Source organism: Cebus imitator, unplaced genomic scaffold, assembly GCF_001604975.1.
Source record: "Cebus imitator isolate Cc_AM_T3 unplaced genomic scaffold, Cebus_imitator-1.0 Scaffold148, whole genome shotgun sequence".
In the NCBI taxonomy this organism is placed as follows: domain Eukaryota; kingdom Metazoa; phylum Chordata; class Mammalia; order Primates; family Cebidae; genus Cebus; species Cebus imitator.
In genome coordinates this window covers 1,964,232-1,976,950 of record NW_016107463.1, presented here as the reverse complement: position 1 = coordinate 1,976,950, position 12,719 = coordinate 1,964,232, and the positions used below count along the sequence as shown (strand labels likewise).

Genomic DNA, 12,719 nt, shown 5'->3' with positions numbered 1-12,719 from the left:
ACTAAAAATGAGGTCTTCCCACGTAGGCTCTGGTGATTATCTCAACCAAATGAAACCAGGGCTTCCACAAACTGGTCAGTCTAACATAAAGAACACACCATGAATGAGAGGTTATTCCACTTCAGAAAATAAAATTCCACCAACAGGAATGGTATTCACACAGGCATCATTGACTATAATTTAAGAAAAGGAATTCCTGTCCCTCTTGAAATAGAATTCGGAAACTACAGAACTTATAGCTAGGAAACGAAAATCTGGATAGGAAATGTCCCCCCGAAAAGGGGCTTTTAGTACCTCTGTGTGGTAGGCAGGATTCTAAGATGACACTGAAATGACACTCACCCTTTCTTATCCCCTCCCCTTGGAGTGTCGTGGGTAGAACCTGAGAATATAATGAGATGAGACATTGCTCCTTTGATTAGGTTGTGTTAGAGAGCAGTTGACTTACTGTTTTAATTCTGGTTACAAAAATAGTATTCACTCTCTTAACCAGTTTAGAGTGTACAGTTCAGTAGTGTTAAATATATACACATTGCTGTTATGCAGCAGATCTCCAGAACTTTTTCATCTTGCAGTACTAAAGCTTTACACCCATTCGAACAACAGCTTTTCATTCCTCTTTCCCCCAGCCCCTGGCAACCACCATTCTACTTTTTGTTTCTATGAACAAGAATACTTTCAATACCTCCTATGAGTGTTTATCTTTTTGTGACTGGCTTATTTCTCTTAGAATAATGTTCTTAAAGTTCATGATGTTGTAGCATGTGATAAAATTTTCTTCTCTTTTAAGGATCATTATATGTATTTACAAAATTATATTTATCCATTTTTCTATCAATAGATACTGGGTTGCTTCCACCTCTTGGATATTGTGAATAATGTTGCTATGAACGTGGATGGGTGTGCAAATATCTTTTCGAGACTGTGCTTTCAATTATTTTGGCTATATACCCAGAAGTAGGATTGGCGGATCATATGGTAGTTCTATCTGTAATTTTTTGAGGAGCTGTCACACTGTCTTCTAGAGCACTTGCACCATCTTACAGTCCCACCAACAGTGCACAAGGGTTCCAATTTGTCCACATCCTTGCTAACATTTGTAATTTGTGTGCTTTTTTTAAATAGTAGCCATCCTAATGAGTGTGAGGTGATACTGTGGTTTGTGGTTTGTATTTCTCTACTGATTAGCAATGTTGAGCATCTTTTCATATGCTTATTGACCAATTGTGTATCATCTTTAGAGAAACATCTATTCAAGTTCTTTACCCACTTTTTATTTGGGTTGTTTTTTATGCTGTTAAGTGTTAGAAGTTTTTTATATATTCTGGATATTAATCCTTTACAAATATATGATTAGCAAATATCTCTCCCATTCCATACATTGTCTTTTCAATCCGTTGTGTCTGTTGATGCAAAGAAGTTTTTAAGCTTGATATATTCCCATTTATCTATGTTTTGTTGTCTGTGCTTTCAATGTCATCTCCAAGAAATCATTGCCAAATCCAATGTCATGAAAGTTTTCCTCTCTGCTTTATTCTAGGAGCTCTATAGTTTTGGCCCTTACATTTAGATTTTTAATCTGTTTTGAGGTAATTTTTGTGTATGCTGCAAAATAAGCATCCAGATTTATCCTTCTACATGTGGACATCCAGTTTTCCCAGCACTATTTGTTAAAGAAACTGGCCTTTCTCCCACTGAGTGTCTTGGCATGCCTGTTGTAGATCATTTGGCTGCTTATGTGAGGGTTTGTTTCTGAGCTGTCTATTCTCTTCCACTGATCTTTATGGGCACAGTTAACTTTAAGAAAGGAAGACTATTGCCAGGCATGGTGGCTCACGCCTGTAATCCCAACGCTTTGGGAGGCCAAGGTGGGAGGATCACGAGGTCAGGAGTTCAAGACCAGCCTAGCCAAAATAGTGAAACCCCATCTCTACTAAAACTGCAAAAATTAGGTGGGCATGGTGACAGGAGCCTGTAATCCCAGCTACTCAGGAGGCTGAGGCAGGAGAATCACTTGAACCCAGGAGACAGAGGTTGCAGTGAGCTGCGATCGCACCACTGCACTCCAGTCTGACCGACAGAGCGAGACTTCATCTAAAAAAAAAAAAAAAAAAAAAAAAGAATGTCTCGTGCTCACTTCGGTAGCACATATACTAAAATTGGAACTATACAGAGATTAGCATGGCCCCTGCACAAGGATGACACACAAATTCATGAAGCGTTCCATATTTTAAAAAAAAAGGAAAAGAAAAGGACGACTATCTGTGTGTACCTATCTTAATCATATTAGCCACTTAAGAGCAGTTTGTTTTCTTTAGCTGGTCACAGAAGAAAAAACAGAGATTTAAAGTAGGAGCAAAATTTGATAAAGGCAAGTTGCTGAAATGGAGGGACCACATGACTAGGATCTGAGAGCAGCCTCTAGCAGTTGGGAGTGTCCCCAGACTACAGCCGACAACAGCAAGAAAATGTATTCTCCCAGCAATCTAAGTGAGCTTAGAAGCGGCTCTTTCCCTAATTAAACCTCCTCAGGATGGCACAGCTATACAACATCTTAATTTAAGCTTTATGAGACCCTGAGCAGAGGACCCAGTTAAAACCAGACTCGCAACACAAAAACTGTGAGATAATAAATCTGTGTTATTTTGAGCTGCTAAGTTTGTGGTATTTGCTACACAGCAATAGAAAGCTAATACACCCTGGTAATACCTACCTCTTCTGATTAGGTCATTAATGGCTCTATAGTTGGGGCCATTAGCTCACTTAATTCTGTGGCTCTTTTGTTCTTACCGAAGTGGAGATAGGTTGGAATATTTTTTCTTTATTTTCTCTTATTATCTTTGGGAAGGAATTTTAAATTAATCTAAGTTTAGAAATAGGTAATACCTACACATGGTTCATAGTCAAAATATGTAGCAAGAGACACAGCGAAGACTCTCTTTGCACCTATTATTCCTCATCTGTGTTGTTCTCACCTGCCACCTCCTCTCCCCTCCCCAGATAACCATTGCTATCGGTTTCCTAATATTCTTCTCACATTACTTTTAAATGCACATATGTGACAAAGACCATTAATTACTTCCAATTTTCATTCTTCTCTTCTTAAATACTGTTAGAATTTTTAGCTGGACACCTGGCTGCCAGGAATTAAAACTATGTTCCCCAGGCTCCCTTACAGTTAGATGTGGCCAGATGGGAAACAGACAAACAGGCTATGAGGCAATTTCCAGGAACCTTCCTTGGGATATGCCCTTTGCCCCTTCTTCTCCCAGTCCTTCATCCTGCTGCCTGGAAAGTGAATGTAACATTAGACTGGAGGACAAGACCATGCCCTAAGGATGAAGGGCTGGTGAACTAGAAAGAAACTGACTCCCTGAGTGTATTATGGAGCACAGCACTTGCCCTCAGCCTTGGACTGCCTGCCCCAGACATTTACAGAGAGAAATAGCCTGTAATCCTAGCACTTTGGGAGGCCAAAGTGGGCAGATCACTTCAGTTTAGGAGTTCAAGACCAGCCTGGGCAATACGGTGAGACCCCATTGCTACAAAAAACACAAAAATTAGCCAGGTATGGTGGCAATTGCCTATAGTCCCAGCTACTGAGGAGGATGAAGTGAGAGGATCGCTTGAGCCCGGGAGGCAGAGGCTGCAGTAAGCCGAGATCATACCACTGCACTCCAGCCTGGGCAACAGAGCGAGACCCTGTACCACAGTGTCTTGATTACTGCTGCTTTGCAGTAGGTAAGACACTGTGGTACTGGCATAAGGCTAAATAATACAGGCCAATGACTTGAATTGAGAGTCCAAAAACAAAAATAAAAAATGAGAAAGAAAAAAAAAACTTCAATCTTTTTAAAGCCACAGTTCTTTTTGGATATTATTATTTAATGCTTAACCTAATTCCTAACTAATATAGTATTTAAGAAAATAAGATATATTTTCCTTATTCTTTCTCTTACAAATAATAGAATATTATAGATTGCATATCACGCTGTTCTGCGTCTTGCTTCTTGGACTTATATGTTGCACATCTTTCCATTTTGTACTATCAGGGAAGATGGAAAGCAGATGGAACACTAGAAACACCTGATTAAAGGGAGTTTAATAACAGGACTATTTATGAAGATTTTGGCAAGGTTAGGAGAAACCGATAAAGGATGATGATGATGCACCCCAGGGCTAGCAACCATAAGAAGCCACTAGCACCCTTACACCTGAAATTTTAAGTAGATGGACTGTTGACCACAACCCAGAGAGATCTTTTGCTGTGGGACAGGGTGACCCAAAAGGAATGGTACTGCTAAATGAAAAACACAATCACTGCCAACTTTCACCTCAGCAGAGAGGGAGCTTGCGGAATATCCTAATATCCTAACCTCTCTTTCTTTCTACTTTCCAGTCTCCTCCTGGAGCCTCCTATTGACTGATTCCAACCAAAACCTGGAGGGCAGGGGGCCTTGGTTGATGCAGTCCACAAAGGTCAGCCTCCTGGGGCCCAAAGCACAATGGAAATGTGCAGCATGCATCTAGAAAAGTAGAAAATATCCAGCACTGTCTAGGAAACTTAAGTGTAAATCTTTGTGACTTTGGATTAGGCAATGGTTTCTTAGATATGACACTAAAAGTACAAGCATCCAAAGAAGAAATAGACAGGCTGCCTGAACTTTATCAAAATTTAAAACTTCTGAGTATCAGAAGACACCACCAAGAAAGTGAAAAGACAACCAACAGAATAGAAGGCAATATTTGCAAATCGTGTCTCTGCTAAAGGTCTAGTGTATCTAAAATTCATAACAAAAAAAAAAAAACCTCTTACAATGCAATATTTAAAAGACAGCCCAATTAAAAAGTGGGTAAGAGATTTGATGGGAGTTCTTCAAAGAAGATGTGCAAATGGCCAAAAAGACTTATAAAAAGATGTTTTGCATCACTAGTCATTAGGAAAATGCAAATCAAAACCACAATGAGAAGTCACTTCATACCCACTGGATGGCTATAATAAAAATAATAATAATTTTTAATGACAAGAATGTGGAGAAAATGAGACTCTCATATATTGGTGGAAATTTAAAAGTGGTATAGAACTGTGGAAAACTGTTTGGAAGTTGCTCAAAACATTAAAGATGTTACTTCTCAGTACATGACCCAGAAATTTTACTACCAAGTATATAAACAACAAAAAAAGAAAACATATGTCAACAAAAACTTGTACATGAATGTTTATAGCAGCATTATTTATAATAGGAAAAAGTAGAAAGAATGTGTAGCAGTTGATTAATTGATTAGCAAAATATGGTATATTCATACAAGGGAATATTAGCCATAAGAAGGCATGAAGTACTAACACATGCTACTATACGGATAAACCTTGAACACATTATTCTAAAATACAGCAGACACAAAGAGTCACATACTGTATGAATCCATTTATATGAAATGTCCAGAATAGGCAAATCCATAGAGACAAAAAGTAGATTAGTGATTGACAATGGATGGGGGAAGAGATGATAGAGAATAACTGCTGACAGAGGTTTCTTCTTGAGACGATGGAAATGCGCAGGAATTAGATGGCGGTGCTATGAATATAGGAAAAAACACATTAAATTATGTACTTTAAAATGGTGAATTTTATGTTACAGGGTATATGAATTATGTTTTATTAAGACATTGCAAAAAAACTAACAGAGAAGGACATAGGGGAGACAATGAACACAAAACATCTACTGCATTCCTCAATTCTCTAACCAGTTACAAATCTAATTTGAGAATCAAGACTTTTTTCTTTCACTATTCATTCCACATTCCCTTTATCCTCTGCTAAAATCTAAGCTGGGTGAGGTTCTTTACCTGATAGGGTGACCCCAACCTCCTTCCTGTCATACCTCAGTCTTTGGGGGGCTCACTGATTGCTACAGTGAATTCCCTGGGTTTCAAACATCTTATAAGGTAGCAACTCATTTCCTCATTATTAATTGGTTTCTATCATCCATCCAAAAGAGTCACCCCTTTAGCTCCCTCTAAGTTAAGTAGCACAGGAGCCAAAAACGGCCAGAGAGGAAGGGCTCAATTTTCCATTTAACAGGACTGCCTGACTGTATAGCATGGAAAAGCATTCCTCCCTTGGGCACTTGGACCCCCCCAAACCCACCAAATCCATGGATATGGGGATTAATGGGAAAAGTTCTAGGAGTTGTAAGGAATAATAATGAAATACCTTACTTTTTGGTTCTCAAGCCCTTGGATCCTGACTATAAGGCAGTCACCATTGTAGAGTGGTCCCTGGATTAAGGCATACATGTACTGCATTCTCTAGAACAGTACCTCAAATTTTAGTGGGTCTTTCCATCATTCTTTCAAGCTAGCTACTTCTGAGGGATTAGACATGCGGTTAGACCAACATGTTCTGAGAGCGTATTGTTGCACATCTTTGCCATGAAATCTGCCTCTGGCAAGGGCAAATGCTGAATGGGACACCATGATAAAAGATAAACAAACGTTTAAGTCAACATATGCTGTAAGAAGTATCATGTAAATCCATAGCTTGAATACGTATTTATTCATTAAGAACAAATTGATGCGCCCTGAGAAGGGAAAGTAAATCCATACCCTGAATATGTATTTATTCATTAAGAACACATTGATGCCCCCTCTGTGATAAAAGTGTTCCAATGTAATCAACCCGACACAGGTGCTTGGGTGATCCCTCCAGAGAATAATGCAACATGATAAGATCACCCTTAGCCTCTGCTATCAGTAGGTTAAGCACTGAAGCTGTGGTGACCAGATCACCTGAGGGAAGGGAAGTCCATGGCCTCCATCCCTGTTGCCATGGTCACATGGTACCCTTTCCGACTGGGCAAGCACCAGAATGACTGGAGGGAGAAGCTAACTGACATGCATGACAGGGATCGTCTTATCCATCTGATTATTGCAAAACTCCTCTGCAGTGCTTGACCTCTGGTGAGCAATCACAGGGATCAAGAAGCTCACTCTGTGCCCATTCAATCTACATGCCTCTCCCCCAGATTTCTTTGCCCTAGTCTTCCAGTCTCATTCTTTCTCTGAAAAGTGGGCCAGTACATTAGCCACTACGCCAACATTAGCACTGATCCATACCTCAGGCCATTTCTTCTCCCATGCAAAGTGGATAACTCAATGCACCACCTGAAGTTTTGTCCTTTGGGAAAATTTCCCTTCACTACACTTTCTTGGCCATCTGTAAGTGAGGCCGAAATCCAATGACCATCTGCATCTGCTGGTGCCTGCATGTCATAAAGGCCCATTTATAATCAGACATGCAGCTTTTCCTCCTCTGTTAACTGTTCATAAAGAATGCCCAGTTGGACTGAGCTGATTGCCTCCTGTTATTTTGGAGGCGACTCACTTCATCCCAGCTTCTTGGTACTTTCACTTCTGGAGGTCATATTTCTCTCAGATCTTCCAGAAAAAAAAGACTTAAAGCCTTGGCCTTTTTTTTTCTTTTTTTTCTTTTTTTTTTTTTTTTTACAGTCAAGCTCTTAAATTTTTCCTCCTCTTTCCCAATAATAACATGAGTGTGGATCCAGCTTGTCCCCAAAGCCTGCCTTGCTCTGAAGCAGCCAACTGTAAAGACTCTTCACCAACACCTGTGACTTGTGGGCCTGAAGAAGACTATCCATCCTTGCAAATGTCTTCTGCTGAAATGCTTCACACAAGACTGGACAGCCCTGATTCTTCCAGCAGTCCCAAAGGGAAACAACACACTTCTGTAGTGAAGAGCACCACAAAAAGGGAAGACAAGGTCCTAGTCAAGAAATGGAAGACCAGAACTGTGTTCTCTTCCACCACCCAGCTGTGTGTACAATACTCAGTGATAGATTTCAGAGACAGAAATAGCTCAGCCTCCAGCAGATGCAAGAACTTTCCAATATCCTGAACTTTAGCTATAAACAGGTTAAGACTTGATTCCAGACAATAAAATCTTAACAGGTGTCAGGAAAGCAACCGGCCAAAGGGTAGCAATGATGTGACTCAGAAGGCCTCAGCACCTACCTACCTCTGCTCTTCCTACTGATGCCTGGTGAACACGACTGCGAACCTTCCAGTGTGGAACAACCAGATCTGGAGCAATTCAACATGGAGCAACCAGACCTGGAACCTCCAGTCCTAAAGCAACCACTCCTGGAACACTGAGACCTCGTGCACCCAGTCCTGGGACAACCAGGACTGGAGCGATCCCTTCAATAACTGTGGAGAGGAATCTCTGCAGTCCTGTGGAGAGGAATTTCCAGCAAAATTCTCTCCTGCCAGTGACTTGGTGGCTGCCTTAGAAACTACTGGGGAAAACCATAATGTAATACAGCAGACCATTAGGTATTTTAGTGCTACAAAAACCATGGATTTATTCCTAAACTACTCAACAAACATGCAACCTGAAGATGGGTGAAGTCAAGTGAAATTGATATTACTCAATGTCAGTCAGGCCACTGGCTGAATCCTTCCTCTCCCCACCTCCCCTCGCCCATAGGATTTTTCTGGTTTGGAAACCACGTGATCTGGTTTCCACTATGCCTATATAGTCAATTTGGTCAAGGGTAGGGTATGGTTGTAGCCTAATCAGAGGGGTTTATTTCTTTTTTCTTATTGGATCTTCCTGTAGAAAAGATGCTTTAATAAACTTTACTTCTAAGGGCAAAGGATAGAAGCTGTCTCTAGCTATAGAGCAGTAGGTATACTGGTTTGAATATCTTTAGGATTTAGATTCTAACCTCAAGAATAGAAAATAAAAGTACAAATTGGTGTGATGAAGATATATTCCCCTTTTCCGGGATTGGGAGGCTTTGCTTATTTTTTTAAAAACCTCAGTTATTGAGGTGAAGGTTTAAGCTGTAACATTCTTTATTGATTTCCTCAGCCCCTTTTGGCTCTGCATTTTACTCTAGTCCCTAATTTACTGATTATGCTAATATTTCTAGAAAGAGGTCCTGTATTTGCTGAATCATGATGACATCTTACTAGTTTCACTGGTTTCAGTACAAGGAATAAAACAACCATCTTACCTTAAAAAAAAAAAAAAAAAAAAACAATACCCAAGCGGCCTTCAGTACGAGTTGAATGAGAGGCTCAGGTACTATAGGAGTTTGAGTTATCACGCGGTTATCTGTGCCTTCCAGACCTCCTCTGCCTGGCGTTGAGTATCTCATTTTCACTTAAGATTGGAATGCTGCTGCATGTGTCCAATTTTCTGATTCTGTGCATCAAATAACTTCCAGTTCTTGATGGGTAATTTGGGGCACAGGGCTAGTTAGTATCCCATAATAAGACATTCATTCAGTCTTTACCAGGACCCAGAAGTAAGCCAGGAGCTGTTTTTCAAACAGAGCACAGTTGTCAGAAGAGAGCATGGCCTTACTCTGAAACGTGAGGGTCTGGGCTGTGATTGCTCTATTGGGTCTTATCAGAGGCTTCACGCAGCCTTTCTGTGTGCCACAGATATCAGATCTTCTAAGTCATAAGGCCCAACTGTCAGGACATTTTGGGTTTTTTACACTTTATTTTATTTTTATTTTTATTTCAGTTTTGAGACAGGGTCTCTCTCTGTCACCCAGGCTGGAGTGCAGTGGTGCAATCTCAGCTCACTGCAACCTCCACCTCCCAGGCTCAGGCCATCCTCCCACCTCAGCCCTCTGCGTAGCTGGAACTGCAGGCACACGCCACCACACCCAGCTAGTTTTTTTAATTTTTTGGTAGAGATACGGTTTCGCTATGTCACCTAGGCTGGTCCCAAACTCCTGAGCTCAAGTGTATGTGCCCACCTTGGCCTCCCAAAGTGCTGGAACTACAGGAGTGATCCATTGCACCTGGCCAGGCAGGGCATTTTGAACCACAGCCTTAACTTGCTGGAGAGTCTTCTCTTTGAACTCCACTCAAAATGGACCCAGTACATGGGTCAGAGCAGCACACTTAAATGTGGTACATGTTGCCTCTAACACCAAAAGAGCATTGTGCCCCTTTCTTCACAGTACAAGGTACAAAGTGAAGCAACTTACTTCCCATTGTAGGGGAGCCACGTGAATATGCCCCAATCCATGGATGTCCATAGAAACATACCTGCTGTGGCAAGTCCCTCGGTAGGTGTATTTTCCATGCTCCAGCATGCCTATGTTTTATAACGGTATCTAGAGTACTAGCTACTTTCCATTCACCAGGTCCAGTTAATATAACCTTATTGATACAGCAGGCCAACATGATACTCTGTGAGACATCAAGAGGATCGAGTTTCCTTCCTCTGGACTATGTTGTGACAGAAATAGAGCTGACTGAGCCCTGAGATAAAACAGTAAATTTACTACTCTTCTTTCTTCATGAGGGCAAACTACTTCAGATTATCTTTGTTGATGGTAATAAACAAAAGTCTATGATAAATAAATAGTAGAATACCGGTCATGGGTGATGAGAGGCGATGCTAACTTGCACCAGTGAAGTTGCTACATCCAGACCATCAGCTGCTATGGCATTACCTCCTGAATAGCTTTGCAATAATCTACGGTCATTCTCCAAGTCTTGTGGCTGTTGCACTATACAAACAGATGAGTTAAAGGAGCATATGGTAGAAATCACTCATTATGTGGTTTTTTTGTGTGTGTGTGTCTTTGATTGAGTCATTAATCTCTGTAATTCCCCCAAGAATATGGTATTGATTTTGGTTCCCTCTCTTAGCTTGGAGGTCAGGGTGGGGGCAGTTCCAGGAGCTGCTATTTAACCCATCCTACATAATAGCATCCATTCCATGGGTCAGGGAGCCATGACAGGGGTTCGCAGATTTATTGAGTATACCTGTTACCACTCTGCAGTCTGAGACAAGAGGAATTAGCACAGGGACCTTACTGGACCCACTCTGTGATGGACTTAAAACAAGACTCCACCTTTCACCCAACTTCCATACCTGCTTTCTTGACAGGTGGACCATAGCAGTATTTGGGTCCTTGGACCTTAACATCATGTTTTTTAGAATTAAAAAATATATATTTTTTGAGAGAGGATTTCACTCTGTTGTCCCAGCTGGAGTGCAGTGGCATGAGCATAGCTAACTGTCAACTGAAACTCCTGGGCTCAGACAGTCCTTTAGCCTCGGCCTACCCAAGTGCTGGAATTACATGCATGATCCACTGCACCCAGCTAACATAACTTTAGAGCCAATATCTAGTAATTCCAGGAGAGTTTGGGTATAAACTTTTTCCATTGTATACTCACCCTGGTAAAGGATTTTAAGTTCCTCTAAGGAAGGTTTGAGGTCTCATTGCAGAGTCCTTCCTCAATAGGCCCTTCCTCCTCCTCCTCAATCTAGGAGCTCCAAAGCCGACATACTATCTTAGATCTGGGAAATGCACAAGATACCAGGTCAGATTTTTGCCCACCTTTCCTAGAGTTTTTTCTGCTTCTCAGATCAAGCAGTACCTTGGAAATTTACCTATTTCTTGAGCCACCTTCACAGATCCCTACAGGTCAAACCTCTTATTTCTACTCAGGAGTCCTTGTGGCTTATTAGAGTAATGCACTCTCCTTGTCTTGCTGCTGCCTGGCCTCCACCACACTAGGATTCTATTATTGCCATTGAAATCAGGTACCTAACTCCACTGCAGAGTCTCCTACCCTCATTCCAGCCCAGAGAAAACAGCCACAGAGTTTTTCAAGGATTCTGGTGCTCCTTTCCTTTCACTAAAGTATTTCCTAATGTCTTAGGAAAAAAGACCTCCAGACCTCCCTGACATATTGGTGAAATGATAGCAGGTGGCTTAGCAGCTTACACTCAGTCTAGTTAAGCATTTCTTTCTTCCTAAGGCTTTGATCTTCTACCTATACAGTATTCCAAGGACGTTCCAATATATCAACCTCAGTGATTGCATGTCATCATTGATGCCAGACTCAAAGAGGTAAGGTAGGAATGCAGATATTGCTAGAACTCTGCCCAATAGGAGCTGTGACCTTTGGGAAAAGAACAAAGCCACCACCAGTCTGAGGCTGAGGTGAGAGGGCACCAGGAAACTCCCTGTCTTACCATGGAAAGAAGAGGAAAATGGAGCCCAGTTGATTCATTCCATAGAGGGCAGCCTTTTAGCAAACAAAATAAGGCAGAGATGGTAAATAGTGAATTTGAAGGGGGAAAACAAACAATATCCAACATACATGTCAGATGTATAAAGAATGTCCTGGCCGGGCATGGTGGCTCACACCTGTAATCCCAGCACTTTGGGAGGCCAAGGTGGGTGGATCAACTGAGGTTGGGAGTTTGACACCAACCTGACCAACATGGAGAAACCCTGTCTCTACTAAAAATACAAAATTAGCCACGCTTGGTGGTGCATGCTTTTAATCCCAGCTACTCAGGAGGCTGAGGGAGGGGAATCACTTGAACCCGGGAGGTGGAGTTTACAGTGAGCGAAGCCCTCACCATTGCACTCCAACCTGAGCAACAAGAGAAACTCTGTCTCAAAAAAAAGGAAAAAGTAGAACTTCCCTTTTCTACCAGCTGCATTGAATTTTGTTGTATGACTCTATTATGATTGATATGTAACCAGTTCTCTGCTGATGGATACTGAGGTTGTTTCCATCTTCTTATGAATAGCACTGTAATGAACAAACTTGCACATATGATTGCTTTAATTGTGGTAAAATATATATAAAATAAAATGTGCATCTTAATCATGTTTAAGTATACAGTCAGGGGCTAAGCACATTCA

At 41.2% G+C, this 12,719-nt stretch overlaps 1 non-coding gene and 1 pseudogene across 1 annotated transcript; both read left to right on the top strand.

The window, feature by feature from the left end:
- The first annotated feature begins 2,129 nt into the window (after nt 1-2,129).
- On the top strand, nt 2,130-2,233 carry LOC119473318. Its single transcript, XR_005202521.1, has one exon. It is a non-coding gene; the product is annotated as a U6 spliceosomal RNA (small nuclear RNA).
- Nucleotides 2,234-7,549: 5,316 nt separating this feature from the next.
- On the top strand, nt 7,550-8,425 carry LOC108314090 (annotated as a pseudogene).
- The last annotated feature ends 4,294 nt before the right edge of the window (nt 8,426-12,719 follow it).